This window comes from Chinchilla lanigera, unplaced genomic scaffold, assembly GCF_000276665.1.
Source record: "Chinchilla lanigera isolate Chin_1 unplaced genomic scaffold, ChiLan1.0 scaffold00009, whole genome shotgun sequence".
Taxonomy (NCBI): Eukaryota; Metazoa; Chordata; class Mammalia; order Rodentia; family Chinchillidae; genus Chinchilla; species Chinchilla lanigera.
This window is the reverse complement of record NW_004955410.1, coordinates 27,902,931-27,913,561: the sequence shown is the minus strand read 5'-3', so window position 1 is coordinate 27,913,561 and position 10,631 is coordinate 27,902,931. Positions and strand designations below refer to the sequence as shown.

The following is a 10,631-nucleotide window of genomic DNA, read 5'->3' as shown; positions in this document are numbered from 1 at the left end:
GAGAAAGCCCTTAGACTGAGAAATGCTGCTGGTCCACAGGAACTGCAGCCCGGCTGGGCTTTGTCCCCAGAGCAGGCTGGACTCAGCAGGTGGCCAGGCCCCCTGGGGAATCCATGTAGCAAAAACTCTCATGGCCTACGTGTGCCTTCTTTAGACAGAATCTGATTCTTCTGTTCCCCTTCCATGGTGCTAGGAGATCATTTTTTAAAAACTTTAAACAGATTTTTATTGCACAAAGGTTGTCACATAATTGATCTTCCCTATTTTGTACACAATTATTCTTCCTCTCCACAGAAAAGGCTGCTTCTGAACTTCTCCTCTGTGATGGGAAGCGCTAGAATCTTGACTGTAGCAGAATAGTAGTAGAAATGCTGCCATGATTTAAGTTGAAAGCAATACACTGGTACATGGCTCTAACACCCAGTTTCAGCAATGTACAAATGTTTTTGTATTCAAAAATATAAAATAAATTATCTATAGGCATGGACAATGACAATCATAAACCAGTGTATATACTGTAACTGAAACCAGCAGTGATGGGCGTGTGATTTCCTTCTATCAGCAGCCTTCTTTTCCTTTCCTTCATCTGAATTCTCCAAAGTTATTGGGGAGAACCCTGCGTGGGTGCTTCTGTTACAGTTCATGAGTGAGGGCCAAGAGCTTTGTTAAGCTAGAACATCCCACTGCCCATCCCACCACCCATCCCACCCATGGTGCCCAGAGTAGGGTCCTTCTCCTCCTTAGGGATTTCTGTGACCACAACTTCCACCATTGTTAACAAAGAGGCCACCTCTGCAGCATCCAGCAGAGCAGTTCTTACAGCCTCTGTTGGGTCAGTGATTCCTTTCTCTACCATATTCACAAAGTCTCCGAGCATAGCATCATAACCAGCTTTGGAGGAGTTTTGCAGGATTTTCTCAACCATCAAAGATCCTTCCACACCCACATCCTTTGAAATGGTCATTGCAGGGATTTTCAGTGTTCTTTTAATAATTTCTACACCAATTTTTTTGATCTTCATTAGCAGGAGTTAAGGGATCCAGGTGGGAATGCACTGAAGCAGGCACACCCAGCCCTCAGCACAATGCCTTCTTCCACAGCTGCCGTCGTAGCATTGAGGGCATCTGTCACCCTGTCTTCCTTCTCATTCACTTCAACGTCACTTGTCCCACCACCCTTCAGCACAGCCGCTCCACCTGAAAGCTTCGCCAGCCACTCATTCACTTTCTCCTTCTTATATTCACAGGTTGTGATTTCTAGTTGCTCAGTGATTTCTTGGATATATTTTTCAATTTATGTGTTGTCACCTTTGCCTTTCAAAAGCATGGCATCATTGTGGTCATGATGACCTCTCCAACTTTTCCTAAATCATGGGGCTGAACATCTTCAAGGTTTAGGGTTAACCCTTCTCCAAAGACTGCACCACCAGTAACAATAGCCATGTCTTTCAGCTGGTTCTTTCTGTTGTCACCAAACCCTGAAGCTTTGACTGCAACAACCTGAAGACCAACCTTTAGCCTGTTCAAGACCAGGGTACTGGGAGCTTCTGCATCAAAGTTCTCAGCAACTATGACCAAGGGCTTTCAGTGAGCATTGGTGATTTCAAGAGCGAGTACAATTGACTGGTTGCTGGAGATTTTCTTCTTGCTCAGTGGAATACAAGCATTTGGAATTCACACTTCTGGACTATTGATGTGTTAATAAAGTATGGAGAAATACAGCCTCAGTCAAACTTCATGCCTTCAGTAATTTTCAATTCATCATCCAGGATTTTTCCCTCCTTCACTGTGACGATGCCCTTCTGACCAACCTTCTTCATGGCATCAGATCTGATGCTGCAAATTCCTTTGTCTCCATGTGCAGAGACTGAGCAGTTTCTTCAAGGGTTGTCACAGGTTTGGATCTTAAGTTCAGCAATCACAGCATCAATATCTAACATCACACCTCTCTTCATTTCCATGGGGTTCCTGCCTTTGCTGATCTCTGGAAGCCTTTCTTGGCAATGGAGAGCACCAGGGCAGTCACAGTGGTGGTGCCATCCCCTGCCTCTTTGTTTGTGTTGCTTGCAACATCTTGAACAAATTTAGCCTCAATATTTTTGTACTTATCCTTTAAATCAGTTGACTTTGCGACAGTCACACCATCTTCCCCAGGTGCTCCGTGAACAGCGCTGTGTACAGGAAGGTTGTAGTATGGGCCACTTCTCTGGACAAGTGACCTTTGTTGTCCTTTGTCCTGGTGGTCATCCTTGGGACCATTGTTAAGATTAGGACTGTTCCACCTTCCTGAGTTTCTGAGTTTCTTTGTTCGCTTGTGTGTCACCTTGAGCATTTCTTTTTGCATAGTGATAACCAAATGGTCATCAATTTGTGCATAAGTTAACAGAAGCCTTTGATGCATGTAAGCATAGAGGATCTTTTTTTTTTTTTTTGGTACCGGGAATCAAACTCAGGACCTTTCATTTGCTAGGCAGGCGCTGTGCCGCTGAGCTATATTCCCAGCTCTAGAGGATCATTTTGTATCCTCTTCAGTTTTCATTTATCCTTGAAGGTAGACACTTTTACCTGCTTCCTTTGGGTGAATTTCACTTTTGAAGCTGCCCACCCTAAAGCCTAAGCAGTCTCAGCTTTCATGTAGTAAAGTGAATCACAGCTTGTGTTGGCATTGGTGTGTTTGGGCCTCTTGATCTGTAATTATAATAAATAATGCTAATATGAGCTCAAGACTTCCTGAGGATTATTTTCTAAACTTTTCTTTTTGAAGTACCTGGATGTTCTCGAAGTTTCTCTCAAAAGGAGTGAGAGCCTGATTGTTTTTCCTTTCCTTCTGTACCCAGAATGGTGACTCTAATCATCCTTTCATACCACACTTCCTGTACACTTTCCTGTCTATTTCTTAGAACTATATCTAGTGCATTTTCTTCTGTGTTTATAAAACTACCTGTACTTGGAAGCTATTGCTGAAATAGGAGCGGCTGAGCTTCTCTGTGCAGGGAAGGGCTGCAGGGATGGGTGTAATTTGAAAGGTGTTGTCTCACATCTGCATTCAGGAAGTATTTATTAGACATGTTCTGTGCATTTAGTATAAAGTGAGATGCAGCAGTCAGCATGACGGACAAGAGCCTCATATACATAGTGAACGCATTCTAGCAGGTGTCTAGTGGAGGGCAGGGCACTTGAAAAGATGGATAAACAAGTAAAGGGCAAGAGCAATGAAGGCACTTGAGAGGGCACCTTGGCAGAGCACAGCGAGTGGGGAGACTCCCATTAGGAGCGCCTTCTCTGGGGATGTGACACCTGGATTATTCTTAAACGATACAAAGAAGCCAGGCATGCGGCAGCCCAGGTAAAATCTTTCTAGGTAAAGAGAATGAAAAGTATAAAGGCCCCAAGACAGGATAACTTTGTTGTACTCAGGGAACACAAAGAAAAAAAGTGTGGTTGAAGCAAAGGTCACAGAGACAAGAAAGACAAGATGATGTCAGAGAAGGGTTGGGGCCAGATTGTGTAGGACCCTGAGGTCAAAATAAGAAGTTCAGCTGAACGTGGTGGTGCACACCTATAATCCCAGCACTCAGGAGGCTGAGGCAGGGAGATCATTGATAGTTCGAGACCAGCCTGGGCTACAAACTGAGCTCAAGGCCAGCCTGAACTGCATAGTGAGACCCTGTCTCAAAAAGGCAAAAAAAAAAAAAAAAAGAAGTTCAGATTTGATGTCCTCCGTGCAGTGGGAAGTCACATGTGGAACATCCCAAGATCTCTGAAGCAGTAGCTCTGGCTACTGTGTAGACAAGAGTGTGGAGGGTGAGCAGGGAATGAGAGACTGGCTGGGAGGGTATTTCATGTCCTAAAGCAAGATGATAGGAGCCTAGATCAGGAGACAGCGAGAGATATATGGGTCTGGGATATATTTTAGAGGCAGAACAGGCAAATTATCTGCTAGGTTAGACATGGAGGGTGTGTCAAGAGAACACGTGACCATCACCTTGGCTTTGGCCTGAGTGCCAGAAAGGACAATTTATTTATAGAGAAGGAGAATGCTGGTGGAGGAACCAGGTGTGTGGGGAGGTCAGAAGTGTGGAGCAGGCATCAGAGGATGAGTTTAGAGCCCAAGGGGAAGCTTTGTGGATGTCCGACTTTATGTCACTGTGTTGGTATTTGGGCTCTATCACTAGCGCCCAGGCAGGAACACGATGGTGGATGTGGAAGATTCATTCTAAGCGCTGAATGGGTTGTGTTGCCCTCATTAAATGTAAATATGCCCCAAAGTGATAACTCCTTATATATTAGTCTTTGTCACCAAGAATGAACTTGCACCTTACTTAATGACCACAATTTAATAGCTGATGTTTAGAAGGAGATAATAGGGAGACTAGCACTGTACAAGACTCCTGGAAGGGATGGGCTGAGCCTGGAGTTTGTCCTGAGGGAGGAGAAAGGTATGCTACAGAGAAAAACTGCAAGAAAGGTAACTTTGCAAGACGCTATGTGATTTCTTCCTTTCCAAAGGAGGCGCATCCTTTTTCAAATATATAGTTGCTGCCTTGTTTAAAAAATCAGAACCAAACAGCAGCAACAACAAAGTGACTAATTTTAGGTAACATTTCCAGTTCAGTTTCTTCATTCTATAAGGCAATCTATTCCATAGCTATATTACATTTTTATAGTGTATAGAATTTTTACTTCTAGTGATTTGCATAATGCTTTGTTTGCCTGGGAACAGCTTTGTACAGCAATGTAATTAAAGCCCAACTAGCTATAGTCCACTGTGGGCTGGTGGGGTACATCTACATCCAGGTTTCTCTTTTAATTTGTTTTTAAAATTTTTTTTTCTTTTTTAATTTGAAAAGGCACTCTTCAAATAAGTACTGATGCTCACTCTGTGATAGGTGTTGCACTTAGCACTTGGTTTTTTTTTCCCGTGGGGTCAGCAAGTGGAATTTATTCCATAGTCTCTTTAGGTGTGGCCCAGTGGATAGTTAGTGAAACTTTAGTTGAAAAAGGGAGATTTAAGGCAAGGTCAATAATAAATAACAAAATTATTCTTTTTATTTTTGTTCTTTGAGTCCAAACTAAAGAAAAAAAATTGGAGAGCTTTGTGCTAGGTTTTGGGGTGACTACCCATGGGATCTGATATCTCCACATTGTGGATATGAGTCAAAATGGTTCAGACAAGATACCTAGTACCATGTTTGGCCCATTTCAATCTTTCTTAATTTTTCCTGACACGTTTCCTAGAGTTTTCACCAAATCTGGAGATTTTTAGTCCACATTGGTCCCCATGGATATGCATGCTTAAAGGCAGTAACCTTACTGCTCTGGGGTTACATGGATACAGAGTATCCATGTAACTGAGGCCCAGAGTCCAGGTGTTGCCTTCAGGTAACCAGCAGATGTTTTGAGTGCCCCACCCAGGTGCTGCTCAGGAAAGGTTAGCATCTGTCCTTCCCCAAGGGGTGAAATTCCTCCCTCTACTTTCCAGCCTTGAGAACAGACAATACCTACCCTACCCTTAAATGCTCCAAGCATTTCTCATTGTTCCTTTTGTGAAAATCTCTTTAAGTGGCTGTGGAAATACTGTCTTTCTCCTCTAGAGTGAGAGGCAAAGGCCAAGTTTCTCCCTCTGACTTATCCCTGCTGCAGGAATTCATGACATCAATACAGCAAGAATGGCAAGACGGGCTTTGGCCATCAGATGGTTCTGATTTATCTATTTGTTTGTTTAAAGACAGGGTAACTGACCTTGAATCACTATGCAGCCGAGGTTGGTCTCCTTGTGATCTTCCTGCCTCAGCCTCTTGAGTGCTAGGATTACAGTTGTGCACCATGGCGGCCAGCTCATGGGATGATTCTGAATCAATAGTTGGGATGCATTTGGAGACCTGAGAACATCTGGTGAATTGGAGAAAGGTTAGTGTTGGAATGAAAAGAAGTTTCTAGGTTACCTTGGGTCAAGAGCAGGATACTCTTTTCCCTGCATATTCTGATAATGACAGTTTCATGACTTTGCTGCCTAAATTACTACTTTCACTAAAACCATCTCCCTCTCCTTCTCTCCTGCTCATCCTTCTGGAGAGCAATGGCATCCAACTGATGAGCACAGCAATCCAGGGCCACCACTTCCGGTGTCTTTTCAGACCTCTGCAGAAACCTCCTGGTCCCTGGGTGTGCTTTTCAGTCTGCTCTACCGCTCACCCTCACCATTAACCCCTGCCTATCCCGCCAGGCTTGTATTGGTCCGAGTGCTGTACAGTTTCTTTAGAAATGTCTTCTTCACTATAGTTAAACTTCGCAACATGACATTTCTTTCTAGCATCTTGTTTATTTAAACAGGTTGCTAAACTTCTCCAAGACCCCAAATCCTTTCAGCTTAAAGCAGTGGATTTTAAATCTGCTTCACTCACAAGGCACATTTGACAATGTCTGAAGACATTCGTATCGTTGTGGCTATGTGGCTGCTGGTGGCAGCTAGTGTGGGTAGAGGCCAGGGAAGCTGATAAACACACTAAGGTGCACATTATCCAGTCCCAAATGTCAACTGTGTTGAGGTCGACTTCCCTAGTTTAAGAGAAATAAAAAAGACAATTACATTTTAAAATTACAAAATAGTACATAATCCTTATGGGAAAGATATAGACATTCCTTATTTAATGACAGAGTTACGATCTTGTGACTAGGTCATTAAATGAATTGGTCACTATATGAGGAATTGGATACAGTATGTACATTATAATATTCAGAACAAAGAAATGGTCAGAGGAAGTTCCAACTTGATGACTTTGTTTTTGTTTGCATAACTCTTGGATGCAATACTGTAATGTATAACAAAACATAAAACTATAGTACTGCACTATACAATACAATTAACAAAAATTGCAGTACTGTATAAACAAGGTACACTGTACAAAAAATACACAAAATGCTATAAACAAGAAGTACAGACTTGTGTTAAAAAAGTGATAGGTTGTAATTCTGAACAGTCGTTCAGCAGGTTGTTAGACAAGGAATGTCTGTATAGATAAACTAAAAAGAAAAATGTAAACCTCTTCAAATACCAGAACAGTACAATTTTCTGCTTTGGTTAATTTTTTTTTCCATAGCTGGGCATAGTGATGCATGCCTATAATCTCAGCACTCAGGAGGCTGAGGCAGGAGCATCTCTGCGAGTTTGAGGCCAGACTGTGCTACCTAGTGTGTACAAGGCCAACCAGAACTGGTCTCAAAAAACCAAAAAACTTTTTTTCCCTTCTAAAAGTATATATTAAGGTATATTAAGAATAAATTGAATGCTTTCTTATTCCTAGCAAAAACTTATTTATTCAATGAATGGAAGCAAGTTGACCTTATGGGCTAGTAGGCAGGAAAAAGCAAAGTTACAAATAAACACTAAAGTCTGTTTCTTTAATGCACAGGATGGATTCCAGATGTATTTCTAGATTTGGAATTGCTGCCCAAGAATGCAGACATGGGAACTTGTTGGGAGCTTAGGGAGCTCCTGAGCCTCCCCTCCTTCCCAGGCCCTGGCTGGGGTGAGAACAAACACTGGAGCTAAGACCGCTCAGCGGGGCTTGGAGAAGGAGGGAGAGGCGGCCATGGCTGCTAGTTTTAAAATGGAAGGCTTTTAAAATAGTAAGATGTTAAAATGATGGCCTGTGGAAGGGGAGGAGCCTGTCCATGGCCTTAAAAGCAGGAGATGACGTGGCAGCAATGTGAGAGTGTCTCTGAGCACCAGCCTGGGCACACAGGGGACAGAGGACAATAGGCGATTCGCAAGCGCCAGGGCATGGACCTCGCAGACCACCATCCAGCTAGGCGCACGCAGGCTGCCTGTGTGGTGGGCGTGAAGCGTGCCGGGAGCGTTCTGTTCTCCAGAGTAGCGTTGAGGTGGAGGATGAGGAAGCAGCCGAGTGTGGGGGGGACTTCCCGAACTGTCTGTGGAAGGTTTTGTGCCAGGCTGGGCGTCCAGAGGCCCAGAGATGAATCAGATTTTTGTCCAAATTGAAGAGAACAGAATGCATTGAGTCTGGGGCGCTCTCTTTGCTTTTCTAAACAGGAAATTGTCTCCTCTTGAAACCTAGGGCTGGCGCAGAAATCGCAGAGCTGTTTTTGTTAGAGAAGGTTGTACCCGACGGAGTCTAGGCAGGAGCTGTGAGAATGACTCCAAAAGGCCTTTCACTCGTAAGAAGCAAGCATGATGGGAGGGGATCCGGCTCCTTAGTGAGTTAAATTCTCTCTGCTGAAACGTTTTGCGAGCCATATGCATGGAAATAATTTCAAGAACAATGCAGAGGTGAAATCAAAGCAAATCAACAAAGGCCCGAGAGCTGAGATACAGGACAAGAGTGGAGCTAGAGCCATGGATACATGGGGTGGGGGGCACCCTGTGGTTTGTAACAAGATGCTCTGTACTCCCAGCCTATGTAAATGTAATGTAAAGAATTATTGTGGAAGATCTCAAACAGAAATTAAAGCAGAAACAGTGCTCTGAAGAACCGGATACCCTTAGCAGTGAAGATGGTTAATTTCTAATAATTAGCCTATTCGGCTTCAGTTCTGTCCTAAACCTCAAATCCCCTAAGTGCTATTGAAGAGAACCCCAGGCATCAAATCATCTCATTTATGAATATTTCAGGACATTTTTCTAAAAAGGAAGAAAATACAATTGGAATTTTAGGTTTTCATAGATTGCTTAGCTCACTCTAAACAGTGCTACTTGATGTACAAATGAACTGAAGAGTATCATCTCCAGAAGAGCCTTCCCAAGGTGAGGCGCTGGCCCTCTACTTCCTCAGCACCCTGGTGTACCTTGCTCATTGCCCCTAATATGTCACGCAGACATTATTTTCTGCTTGTCTGTGTTCCCACAGGGTGGCATTGACACAAAATGTTCAGTAAGCATCGTGTCCTCCCCCCATTTCACAAGCTCCTTTGCACTTCATTTGGGGCCATGTGACGACTTCAGGAAGGCCAATGAATAGTAAGTGAAAACCCAATTTTCAAGAAATATTTTCAAGGAAGGAAAAGTAAAAAGAAAAGAGAAAGGAAGAAAAGCAGAAAAGATAGCTAGAAAGCAAGCAAGCTGGTCCTGCAGCTCCAGATTTTGATATATGAGTTCAAAATTTCCACTCTTCAGAAGAGAATAATAGTAAAAACCAGCCAACCCAGAGAGCTCTCTTTCAGTTTTCTGAAACTCTGCCCTAAGAAGTGTATCTTACATTATTGTTTTGCTTTACCAAATGATTCATACATGAAACCAAGGTTTACAACCAAGTGTCTCATGAGTGCTTCTTTCCTAGACTTGGGAACTTGCCTGCAACCTCTGGTGTCCACTGTCATCACACTGTTCCACAACCCTCCTTTGCCTCTCTTGCGTCAGTGCCCGCCATGGACCTCCTCCAGCCAGACACTGCTCCCGGTGCCATGGTTACAGTAGTGAACACAACAGGGCAAAAGCCTGGTCTCCAGGTGAACAGCTGAGTGAGAAGATAACTTCCACATAGGGTGGCAAGTGCTCTGGGTTCATCCTGGAGCACCCGCTTGTCCAGCTTCCCAGAGACAGCATCTCCAGCAGTTCCTGGAGTGGGAATTAGGTGAGGGGCTGTACCATCTAGATTATGTCATCTTGTTTCTTCTTTCTAGCTCAGCACCCCTCTCTACTTGTGTTTCTCCCTTTGTCTGCTGGGCACTTTATCCTTCTCTTGCAGAACAGATAATCACCCTGAGAACATGTAGGGGGAATGCTTACAATCTAGTTCCCACCATTATTGAAGGATCTCTAGGAGACAGGAGCTGCAGAAATGTGCACACTTGTGTGGCATTAGATGCTGTCCATGCATACCAGTGGCAGTTTTGCCCTGAAGCAGATCTAGTGAATCCCAGGTCAAAGATATTACTCTTGTTCCTAGGAAGGGAATCATTGTGGAATGGGAAGGGAGGAAGTTTTCATCACAAATACTTATCATCCTTTTTCACCATCTTAATATATATTTCAGTCAAAACTTAGCAATGATAAGATTTCCTGGTCTTTTAAGTCCATCTAGATAAAATGACCATGTAGCTCCAGAAGACGTACCTGTGTACATGGCTAACATTCTAAAATAGATTTCAGCTGCTGCCTAAATAGCGTTAGGGTCAGAAGATGGATTAATTCTTTTTAATGCAATGAGGTTTGCAAAGTCCTGCAGCTTCTATTTAGTCTTAGCATGACGCCTTCAGTATTGGAAGATGAGTCTAACCAGCCGGGCTCCTCATCACAGATGGGGTCCTTAGGAATTTGGCACCAGGCTGGGTCCCATCTGATGGAGTTCCACTTTTATTCTTTTAAGTTGTCCCATTTCTTGTGGTTGAAGGTTGAGACAACTTTAGCAGCATGCCATTAGTTATGCTGGTCACTGAAAGAAGCCATCTCTTGATTATCACTTTTAAAGAATATTACTTTGCACTTGGCTCATGTGTGAAAGAAAAGACTTATTAGGTTGAGGGATGTAGGAGAAAAAAGAGGGACATTTTTGCCTAGCTCTTCCTTTGCTCCTCATTTAAGTTCAGTGGCGTTAGAAAGGAGAATAGCTTCATTCCCCAGCACAGCTTTTCAGAAGGAAAGGCGCCTTCTTGTTCTTTTTTTTTTTTTTTTTT

The 10,631-nt window shown here is 43.3% G+C and overlaps 1 long non-coding RNA gene and 1 pseudogene across 2 annotated transcripts in view; both read right to left on the bottom strand.

Moving 5' to 3' along the window:
• Positions 1-487: 487 nt before the first annotated feature.
• LOC102024197 lies at positions 488-2,343 on the bottom strand (annotated as a pseudogene).
• Positions 2,344-2,466: 123 nt separating this feature from the next.
• The window catches only part of LOC102025443, a 22,344-nt gene continuing 14,179 nt past the window's right edge, over positions 2,467-10,631 (bottom strand). The window contains exons 2-4 of one of the 2 annotated variants that reach the window (XR_259871.2): positions 6,404-6,557; positions 5,742-5,891; positions 2,467-2,687 (exon numbers count right to left, since the gene is read on the bottom strand). This is a non-coding gene — a long non-coding RNA (uncharacterized LOC102025443). The remainder of the gene's footprint in view (positions 2,688-5,741; positions 5,892-6,403; positions 6,558-10,631) is intronic. The other variant, XR_259872.2, reaches the window with a different exon arrangement.